This window comes from Microtus pennsylvanicus, chromosome 11 (assembly GCF_037038515.1).
Source record: "Microtus pennsylvanicus isolate mMicPen1 chromosome 11, mMicPen1.hap1, whole genome shotgun sequence".
NCBI classification, from domain to species: domain Eukaryota; kingdom Metazoa; phylum Chordata; class Mammalia; order Rodentia; family Cricetidae; genus Microtus; species Microtus pennsylvanicus.
Genome location: NC_134589.1, coordinates 31,280,200 through 31,291,904, shown reverse-complemented (window position 1 = coordinate 31,291,904; position 11,705 = coordinate 31,280,200). Strand labels below are relative to the sequence as shown.

The window sequence follows — 11,705 nt, the reverse complement described above, 5'->3', positions numbered from 1 at the left end:
GGAGAGGGTCATGGAGGATCGCTGAGATTCAGTCAAACAGACAGGAGAGACCATACGTGCATATGGCTGGACTCTGAGCACAGGAGCCACGCTTGATTCTCAGAGTTAAGAGGCCAGAGCTCATGACGTGGGGAGATTGTGCCAGAGGAGTGAGAGGTGATGAGAGGAAGGTGAGAATCCAGGATACCCAGGTCCTACTCTCCTGTGGATGTAGATGCATCGTAAGGACTGAAAGGCACTGGCTTCCTTCCCACCTGCTCATGTAGTTACACCACAGAATGGGCAGGCTCTTTCGTATGCGCTCACATATCACCCCCAAGAGTATCTGTCACACTTGTCCTCCCAGGTTCTGGCCCCTGTCTTAGCCTACACAAAACAGGGTGAAACAGGCCTCACTATCACTTAGCTAGCTGTTTGGAAAGAAGAGGGACGACCCAAGAATGTTTGCTGCATGTTAGGAGTCTAGCTTTCTTCCTTTTCCTTTTTTGTGAGACGAACAAACAAACAAACAAACACAACAAACCAAACCCTCAGATACATCGATTCCAGAATAATCAATCTCTCTTTCTCTCTTTCTGTATATGTGTGTGTGTGTGTGTGTGTATAAGTGTGCACTCTCACACAGTGGTCAGAAGAGGGTATTCCTCTGTCTGGCCACTGTCACTCTCAGTTCTATGCCCTTGAGGCAGGGTCTCTCACTGAACCTGGAGCCAGGTCAACAGCCAGCAAGCCCCAGAGATCCTCCTGCCCCCCATCCCACCATCCCTGAAGTGTCGGGCTTACAGAGGTTTATGGCTACCCTTGACTTTAAAAACTTTTTTAAAGATGGATTTATCTTTATTTTTGGTGTATAGATATTTTGCCTGCATGTGTGTCTGTGTTCCATGTGCATGCACGACCTGTAAAGGTAAGAAGAGGACACCAGACCTCCCTGGAACTGGAACTACAGATGATTGTCAGCTGCCATGGAGGTGCTGGGACATTGAAGCTAGGTCCTCTGCAAGAGCAGGTGTGCTCTTAACCAATGAGCCATCTTTCCAGTCCCTATGGTACTTGACATTTCGTATGATAGGGATCCAAACTCAGGAACTTATAGTTGTGTGTATGAAGGGAAAACTCTTTTCCTCTGAGCCATTTGCTCAGTCCAATGGGAAGATTCCTTTTGCATTCCCTGTAAGCCATGGCTTCCTGCTTCTGTGATACACCAGCAAGGCCATAGCTTGTTCTCAGATATAAAGTGGCTGATATGTATCAGTCAGGGTGAATCAGGGCCAGTCCCAGTAACAAAGAAACTCAAACCCTAGTGGTTTGAAAGAGTAATGACTTATCTCTTGTTCCTTACAGGTTGGGGCTCCCTCTCATCTTTATTCTTGGTTGGGGACTGAGGACAGAAGGCACAGCCATTATCGGGGGTCTCTTTGGCAGAGTGAAAATAGAGCTCAAAGGACCTCATGCAACAGCAATGAAATACTCCAGCTTGGAGGTGACTCTTGTTGCGTCTACAATTCTTTGGCTAGCACTAGTCATGTGACCCCCACTCAACCAGAGTGGGTAAGAGTAACTGTGTCTGAGGAAGAAGGATCTGGAATTCTGGTGAGCATCTTTGACTGTGTATCCTTTGCCTCAAGGTGGTTCAACAAAGTCCGACTTCCATGGGCAAGTTGAAATACTAGATATAATATTAATGGTAGGAGTAATAATATATTGTATTCACTGGGAACGTGCTAGCCTTATAGGAATAGAGCTAGACACTGGTCTAAGCCCTTCCCTGTGACCTCAGACACAGAGCTGATAAAAGAGAAGGTTGCTGTAGGATAGAGAGGAGAGCAGACTTAGAGCCATATAGGTTTTACTAATAGCAGAAAAGTTGACTTATTTTATAAACCAGGTTTGAGGACTGGCATGTGTTGATTGTAGATATACATCCACATACACTGTCAAAAGACGATGAGACAACGGAGCTATACATTCTAGGACACTAATACATTTGCAGGACCTTGTTTTCTGTCCTGTCCTGTCATGTCCAGTGATAATAGTTACTCTGTCAATTCAGGTACACCATTTTATCTCAGGGTTTCTTCATCCCAAGCAGTCACAAGGTCTCAAGGGAAACAACAATGACGCCTCCTGCATCTACATTGACGCAGGGGTGATCCCCGGGGGAACAAGACCAAAGTGTGATGTCCTGTGTATAATTCCATCAAAGAGACAGATGGAAAAAGGTGTATGTGGGGGGAGGGCACACACACACACACACACACAGAGAGAGAGAGAGAGAGAGAGAGAGAGAGAGAGAGAGAGAGAGAGAGAGAGAAGAGAGAGAGAGAGAGAGGACACACTCTGTTTTTCTCTCGATGTCTCTATAATTTACCCAGAAGTCACTTGAGAATCTCTCCTCTAGAGCCATTTTCACAGCCTCTGCCAGGAATCACTTACCAAGTATTTCTGAGCAACTGATGGTGATTCAGGAAAACGTTTCATGAATTGGACATGAAAATCACAAAACAACATTAGCTCATGTTTCTGAGTGTACTGTGGAACAAGCACCTTGTTAACTATCCCACAGACCTTACGCCATGGCCTCCTTGACAGAACCCCAGCAACAGCAGCAGCAAGCATAAAGGCCCTGAAGCCGGACCGTGCTGGGCATTCAAGAAACAGCACCGGGCAGTGGTGGCTGCAACACCCAGAACAAAGCGGCTACAGTGAAGGAGGCCATTGAGGCGGGTGGGGCTGCCGCGGACTGAGTCAGGCTTTCTAATCTACTGAAGAATAGGGTTTTAATGAAGACTGTGTTGGGGAGGGGTGGAGACCAGAAGAGTGATGTGGTGTCCAGATTAGGTAAACTCTGCTGGTGGCTGGCTGAGAACAGACCGTAAAGGGGAGGTCAGGGCTCTTGAAGGGAGGTCAACCGTTGACCGCTGCAGCCGTCAGGAAAGCTGACGATGCTCAGCCTAGAGCGGTGGTTACCAGCTACACAGTTCTTTCCCCTTGTGAAACATCCGGCAATGTCTAGGGATCGTTTGGCTTCTCACAGCTTAGAGGGAAAGGAGACTGGTGTGTGTTCCTAGTGGGTAGATAGATTTGACAGATGACACCTCAGAGTGTCCGGCTGCCTCCCCTTTACAAAGAATTATCGAGCCTGGGCCTCGATGTCCCTAGAGCTGAGGCAGAGGAACTGGTATAACGTGGTAACTGGTATGAGGGGGAGGGATGACCGACTTCTGAATATGTCTCGAAGGTAGGACCAGGGGGCTCTCAGTAGACTGGAGATGGGCTGTGAGAAACAGAAAGGGGCCAGGAGTGGTTTTCTGTTTGTCACAGGAGCAGTGAAGAGTGAAGTTTCTGAGGTGGGGAGGAGCAGATTACAGGAGCGAAGCCAGGAACTCAGTTTGAGACATGTTCAGTCTCATCAGGGCTTTCCCCCATCCCTACGGGTCTCCTCCCATACTGCTAGTGGAAAAAAAAATGCATAACTAATCCAAAGCAGGGAACCCCATGCCCGGTTGTTTCTAGTTAACTCTGAATTGCATTGTCTGCACCTCCTGCAGCTTTGCTGCCTTGCTTGTCTTTTCTGTTACTGCTTTTAGTTAATGGGTTTCATTATGACATTTTCATACCTGTGGATCATTGTTCTTGGCTCATACTCCCCCATCATTCTCTCGGCTCTCTTCTCCTCTTCTGACTTAGTCCCCTTCCCAACTCCAGTCTCTTTTCTGTTGTCTTAGAGGAGGACTGGAACAAGATATCCCCATTCTGAACCACCACAGAAACAATTTACACAACTCCCAGGGCAGTTGAAACACCCATCTGAGATCCTTACCACCAGGTAAGCAGCCCTAAGAGGAAGCAGGAGAGCCCAGGACTAGACAGGTTATGTCATGTTTTATTATTTTATGATGTTACAGTATATTGTGCTAAGACTATGTTACATTGCTTGTTATCTTAACTTTTAGATTTTGTTTTAAGTACATGAGTGTGTTTTACCTGCATGTGTGGATACCACAAGTGTGTCTGGTGCCTATGGGGGTCAGAAAAGGGAGTTAAATCCCCTGGCACTGGAGTAAAAGATGACTGTGAGCCACAAATGTGGGCGCTGGGAGCCAAACCCTGGTCCTCTGCAAAAGCAGCATGAGCTCTTAACCACTGAGCAGACTCTCCTGACTCAGGCTGTGTTCTTTTTAAAGAGGAGGAAGAGGAAGTAATGAAAGCTTGAATCTATGATAAGAAAAGAAAAGCTAAAGGACTCCTTACACCCAGAAGAAGGGACAGAGCAAGTTCCAGAAAGAACAGACACTTGGGTGGGCTTGAGTGGCTCTTGGCAGTGGTCTCAACAAAGTCCTGCTGCCATAGGGGGCTAAGCAGGAGAGTGCCAGGTAAGTCTCTGGAAAGACAAATGCTTCCTATTTCTCTGGCCAAGACAGCGGCATCGAGAATCTGCACCTTCTCGGTCATTCCTTCACTCACGTCACTGACCGCTCCCCCTGGGCTACATCACCACGTCAGCTGTCTGCAGTGCCAAGAAGGAAGAGTTACCGTCCCTGTCTGACAGCACAGTGACGTAGATACATGTGCCATTAGTCTAGGTGCAAAGCCAGCTGGAATTTAAGGCTTTGTTGGAGGAGGCATGGGAAGCATCTCACCCCCCTGAGCGCCATCAAGTATAAAAGAGAAATGCTAACTTTGATTTCTCCACATTGCTGGGAAGTGAGAAAACAGAGTCCGTGCTCCACAACCCCACAGCCCTGAGAATGTCTGGGTGTGGCAGATCGCCTGTGTCCAGAAAGACAGCTGTGTCCTCAGGTAGATGTTCCGTCCTCCCCAGGGTGCTTGGCTTCCCTCAGCCCCTCTCCTTGTTGTTGGGACCTTGTGAGATTAGTAACTCTGGTTAGGACAGCTGCTTAGAGGCTGTCCATCCAATGCCCTTCAACTTGGTTCCAGAGGTTCCCAGGGTCTATAGAGGCAGCGGCAGGTGAGAAACTAGAAAGAAAACGGGGGCCACATTCTCTTAAACTTCAACCGTAGCAACAGGTTTTCACTTATTTTATTGGTCTTCATCTTCGTACAAGATTTCATTTAATGGTGGGTTATAAAGCTGGATGTGGTTTGGGAAGCCCCCATCCTATCTGTGTAGAGAAAAATTCTGGGTGAGCAATTGCTTTTGAGGATATCACACGCAGGAAGCTAAGAGAGAACCTGGGTTTTGTAACTGTGTCCCCAGTCACCTCATTGCAGTGGTCACCAGTACAGGGCCTCTTGCTTCTCCTAGAAACAAACAGATCAGGGTCACGCAATAGATTTGCTGAGCGGGGAGAGGAAGAGCTGGGAGGAACCATTGTTTAGGGATTGTGCTGAGAACCACTCCTTGCCTGCAGGTCAAGGTGGTGCTAGGGAGAGCAGGAAGAACAAGGGTGTGCTCTGGGTAAGAAGCTTGCATTCCCCCAGGGAGCACCAGGAAACCCCAAGAGCTGGCAGGTGGTAACCTAGACTGCGCCCTAGAAGAAATAAAGATAAACAGTTCTCTGTCACCATGGACCCAGGTCGCTTTTCCAATCAGGATTCATCTCCAAGCTCTATGAGGGGGACACAGAGGAATCAGACAGGGTGATGGAGAGAAGTCTACAGCCCAGCAGGGGAGTGAGGGGGTGCATGTTAGTAACTGAGACACAGAGAGAGCAATGAGAATCGAGAGAGCAGGGACCATGCCACAGCTGCTGGTGGAGAGGCAACCATTGGTGCTTCCCCCAGAGGTGGCTCTGAGCTGCCACTTGAGGCAATAATCAGACAAGAATTGACAAGGGAGGGCTCAGTGGGAGGTGGGAACAGGGAGGGCCCCATTCATTCTGAAACAGGGAGAGTTCTGAGATGTAGCTTTCAAACATCCACTAAATCCCGTTCCTTCTAGAAGTGGAGGTGGGGTCTTCGGGCATCACTGTACTTTGAAAACCAAATGGGCCATAGCACCATAGCTCCAGATAGCTGTGAGATTTGATTGACAATGACCCCTAGGCTCATCTATTTGAATGCTTAGTCACCTAGGAACTGAGCTGTTTGGGAAGGACTAGGAGATGAAATCACTGAGGGTTGGGCTTTGAGGTTAAGAAGCCCTTGCCAACCCAGCTCTCACTGTCTGCCTGCTGCCTGTGAATCAGGATGTAGCTCTCAGCTCTTCCTCCTGCAGCACGCCTGCCTGCTGCCACACACCCACCATGCTGATAAGGGACTAGACGTCTGAAATTGTAAAGAAGCTCCCAATGAAATGCTTTCTTCCATAAGCTGCCTGAGTTAAGGTGTCTCTTTCCAGCAATAGAACAGTAAATAAGACTGTGGCTCAGGGGGATTTGAGTTTGCTGTCTGAGGAGAAGAAACCAGCTACAGATAGAGACTGTGGGAAGCTTCTGAAAAATATAACATCTCATTTATTCTTCCTCCCAGGGGAAGAAGCTGAGGTTGACAACAAGGGAAGGGACCACCTCATGCCTGTGCAGGTGCTATGTGGATGACATTCACTTGGACTTCTCCCTCCTTTGGATTTGCTTGGAAATCAGTCCAAAATCAAAAGGAATTATCATCCTTCCAGGTCAGATTGAATATGGCCTTTTGGCCCTTCTTCACATTGGACACGTGACATCACTCAAACTGTGGTGGGAAGATAAAGAAGCATTGTCAACCCCAGGCACCTCCTCAAACCTTTCTGGAGAGAAGATGCCAGATGGAGTACTGGGAGGGAGGTATTACAGCTATCCTTGGCTGATATGGTGGTTGGATTCTGATACAATCGGTGCTTAGAAAATTAAGTCATAATTAAAGAAGACTTGGAGGCAGTGAAACCTTGTTCTTCAAACTCCTTGCCCTGGCAAAATACAATGCTAAGTGCATCGAGGTTCACTGTGATGTGTAGACATTGGGGTCTGGCTAATTTCCCTGAGGGATTTTCTTTTATTTACAAGGTCTTTATAATAAAGTTCAGATTACTAAAATAGTTCTGTGCGTTCTTCAGTGGTCTTGAAGTGGAATAATACTTTTTTGGTTAAAACATCTTAATGTTTTACAAAGCAGAAAAGATAGCAACAAAGTATTGCATTTCTCATCATTGTGACACATCACCTGAGATAAAGACCTTACAAAACAAAAGGGCTGGCTACGGTTATGCATGCCTGTAATCCAAAACCAGGAGGCAGGAAAATCATCATGAGTTTCAGTCCAGCCTGAGCTACAAAGTGACACAGGGTTTCGCAAAAGGAAAGTTATATGTTGCTTCCTGACTTCAGAGATTTAAGTCCCTGCTTATGTGACTCTAGTGCCTTTGGACCCACAGACAGAAAATCATGGTAGCAAGTACACGACAGAGGAAATGGCCTGTCTCCTAAAGGTCAGGAAGTGTGTGTGTGTGTGTGTGTGTGTGTGTGTGTGTGTGTGTATGTGTGTGTGTGTGTGTGTGTGTGAGTGGAGGTGGGGCTGGAAATCCTAATTCCCTTTCCAAGGACATGTCCCAATCACCTAACTTACCCTCACTGGGCCCTATCTGTGAAAGGCCCCCCTATTTTCAAATACTGTCACACTTTAACTGGCCTTTAGCATAACGGCCTTTGGAACAGGATGGCAGTGGTAACCAGTATGAGTCAGCATTTTTCTATAAATATGTATGTCTATGTGCAATGGAAACACATGTGCATTTGAACTCATCTGCCTTCTTCAAATTTTAAGCATTAAGCATGCTTTTCTAAACATATATATTAGTATACATATAATACAAAATAAGTGTGTATTTTAAGGAGGTAAGAAAATTCCCCTCTTCCACTTCCCTGGTAATCAGAAGGAATACTCACTCATAGGTTAGATTGTTCGGCCTTCTTGTCTTGACTTTTGGGGATACACTTGTGGGTTACTTGCACAAAAAAAGTCCTAGGTTGAGATGTGGTCTGGTCCTCACAGAGTAGGTGGAGAAAGTCGGCAGGGTGAACGGATGCTTGCGGAGGCAGGAACATAATGAAGGCCTGCCTCCTAAAAGTTCCACCCTCCCACCTGGGATGATAACTGATAACAAAGCCGTTAGTATGAAGTCTTCGGAAAGTATTTCAGTTCTAAACCATTACAAGACATTACTGAACACAGCAGTCCAGGTTGCATTAGCGTATTTTTATGCTTAGATCCAGTTTATACTTACTTTTTAGGAAAGTGAAGGCCTGCGTTTTCTTATTTGAAAAGATTGACTGGTTCACCAAATCTTATGTCCTTGAGCTATCTATGGTCAGAGAGTGTATGGCTGTGGTTCTTAGAGACTAGGCTCAGAGACGATGGTGTGTACAGCAAGAGAAGCATCAAGCGGATCATACTGGCAGAGGGGTACTTATCCTAGCCAGAGACAGCAGACTCTCTCCAGGCAGGCAATGAGGCACAGAGCTGGCCAAAGCACACGTTATCTGGTAGCATTGGCCACCAGAGGTCAAGGTTTGGGCAGAGAAAGGCGCTGGGCACTGAACTTGCCATGTCGTTGTGTATGTGGCTTGGAAAACGGTTTGGTTAATTTAGAAGAGTTCGGCTTGAGCACACGTGTGGTTAGAGTTTGGAACCCAAGTACGTGCCTTGATATCTGTCTCCATTAAATTCGGTTCTGCTACAGTCAGTCCATTGTCACAGCTCAAAAAGGTGACAATGGGGGCATGATTCTGTCACCCACATGTCCTCGTTCCTATCTGTGTGGTCGAGATTTGATCAGCGTGTACTCTGGGCAGTGTATCATCTGCTGAGGTCCGTCACTAAAGACCCCCCCCCCCCCCCGCCGCTGTATCCTCCACAATGGTTCTTCAATCCTATGTCAGTTTAATCACCTTTCTCTTTCTTGCTTGTGAGGAAATCCTTTACTGTAGATCAGCTTTAGCAGCTAATAACCTTGACCCAGCATGAGGTGAATTTGTCAAGCCTCATTTACTAATCCTAACCCCTGAACCGTGAGGTGAATTTGACAAGGTTTATTTCTTAGCGGCTGATACCTCACCTCAGAGTTTTCTCCTGTGTTAGGTAATCCCAGAGCTCTGAGGGCTCTTTCCTGACTCCAGCAATGAGTATAATGAATTGCAGTACGTGGCAATAAACCAAATCCATCTCCACAGACATGTCCAGAATTTGATTTGCTAATTTCTGTTCATTCCCAAATATTTCTTACTCTGTGCGATCACTCTGCCTACGGATTCCAGCTGTCAGGCTACCCAATCATCGGACTTTGGCACTGGACTTGGCTCAGAATCTATCAATTAGCTTTGTTCGCTTAGAAGTTCTTTGAGAATCTAAAATGTTCAGGAAAACTAACGCATAGAAATCATACACTCCTTCAAAAAATTCATCAACACATTTTGAAGAGAATGTTCCTTGAGAGTCTGATTATTGGCTGGTGCTGCTCTGGCTGCTGAGGTGCAGTGGTCAAATAGGTGAAGCCTTAGACCTCGTAGAGCTTCCATTGGCGAGATCAATCATACAAATGGAAAGTCAGGTAAAAATAATGTGTCAGGGTTGGGGACAGAGCTCAGTTGGTAAAGTGCTCAGTTTGGTCCCCAAGCCACTGCAGGACATAGTGTGTGTGCACACTTGTAGTTTTAGTGCCCAGGGACAGAGGCAGAGTGACCCCTGGGCCTCACTGGCAGCCTAGCCTACTTGGCGAGAGACCATATCCAAAAGCAAACAAACAAAGAAAAAAAGTGTATGGTATCTGAGGAATAATACCTATTCCATAGCATATCAATGTGCTTGCATGCACGCATGAACACACACCTACACATACATACATACATACACACACACACACACACACACATCTGCACACGTCCACAAACAGTAATACAATTTCAGGTAGTTGCAAATGCCATGCAGAATAATTCAGGGTGGGACATAGATGTAATTAGCATAATGTAAGACGTAATAGCTGGAAAGGAGGTTAATCATGTCATGATTCACTTATAATATGGATATTCTTATCTTTGAGGGGATTAGTCTTTGCCATATGAGGGTAGAAAATTAAGTAGAAGAAAAGTTAGTAACCTATATGATGAGAAAAAGATGCGATAAGTTATAGTCCACCTATTGCATTTGAAGCTGCTAAGTAGATATGGCAGAATGGAAAGAAATGAAGTTCAAAACATTATACAAGTAGCTCAGCAGGAAAAAATCTATACAAACTAAGACTATATCTTAGATATGATCTGACCCCACCCCTCTCTCCCTTTTACCTCCCAATCCCAAACTTTACAAAGACAAGATACATGTACACCGCTAGGCTGTTCTGACTTGCCAACCTCTCTCTCTGTAGGACTGTTAAGCCACCCTGCCTTTGGAGTGTCACTTAAGGACATAGCGGGTCTACTACCTGCTCACTCGAATTAGCATGTATTCTGCTCACTCACACCTTGGACAGTGTTCACTGCCTAAGATGGCAAATTTAAAGTCAATGAACGGAATAACAGCTGAACTGGGTTTATTAAGTTCCTTTTTCTCACACGTGCTCCAGGTTCAAGGAACGCCAGTCTAGTCCAGAGCCAGAACAATCAGCACAAAATGTAAGGGCTTTGGAACTCGTCTACGTATTTTACAAGGATGCATGTCTTTCAAGTCTTGCAACAACAGCCATAGAGGAAAATTAGGTAAAATGATTAAATGCTGGGTGGCTGGCCCTTTAAGTCCTTGTTCTCTCTTCCTTCTCCTTTCTTCCTGGATTTCTTCTACTTATTCTCTCTTCCTGACAGCCCTGCCTATCCTTTCTCCTGCCTTACTATTGACTAGTCAGCTCTTTCTTTATTAGACCATCAGATGTTTTAGACAGAGAATCACAGCTTCACAGAGTTAAACAAATTCAGCATAAACAAAAGCAACACGCCTTAAAATAATAAACTACAACAGACGACGGTTCACAGGATTAGCTATAGTTAATTACACGGGACAGTTAATTTATAGCTGTTTAGGCTCTATCCTGTCTGCCCTGTAACGCCATTCTTACCCCTACCCTAGTTCATTCTGCAAACATGCTCACTTCACTATAAAATCTACACCTTACAATATGTAAAATGAATTTCACAATAAACAGAAAGCACAAGCCTTCTTACTGATGACTGCAATTCAGAAGTATTTGTGGATGAGGGTTTCAGTTTGTTTTGGGAGGATCATGATGTGCTCTGTTTGGAGTAACTGAAAATAAATGGTATTTGTTTCCACATTTAAGCCCGAAAGTCCAGCCTCCTTATCCCAGAGAATATAACCCGTAGTGCAAACTCTAATTGGCCTTAATAATAAAAACCAGGAGTTAGATATGGAGGTAAACGCTGAAAGATCAGAGAAGTAAAGGAGCCAGCCACTAGAGAGACTTTTTACCTCTATCAAATCCTCAGACTGAAGGGGACAAGATCCTTTCTCCACAGATTCTCAGCCTGAATGGCCCAAGCTACTGTCTCCTCCCACCTTATATACCCAGACAATTCCCTCTCTGTCTCCACCTCCCTAGTGTTAGGATTAAAGGCGTCTGACTCTCAAGTACTTGGATTAAAGATGTGAGCCACCACCACCTGGCTCTATTTCTCTTTGAGACTGGATCGGCCTAGTGTAGCCCCAGGTGGCCTTGAATTCACCAAGATCCTTCTGCCTCTACCTCGTGAGTGCTAGGATTAAAGGTGTGTGCCACCCACCACCACTGCCTGGCCTCTAAGGCTAACTAGTGGCTC

At 45.8% G+C, this 11,705-nt stretch overlaps 1 long non-coding RNA gene across 1 annotated transcript; it reads left to right on the top strand.

Moving 5' to 3' along the window:
* Positions 1-1,368: 1,368 nt before the first annotated feature.
* Positions 1,369-4,359, top strand: LOC142831851 (uncharacterized). Its single transcript, XR_012907080.1, has 3 exons — positions 1,369-1,593; positions 3,729-3,829; positions 4,188-4,359. It is a non-coding gene; the product is annotated as an uncharacterized LOC142831851 (long non-coding RNA).
* The last annotated feature ends 7,346 nt before the right edge of the window (positions 4,360-11,705 follow it).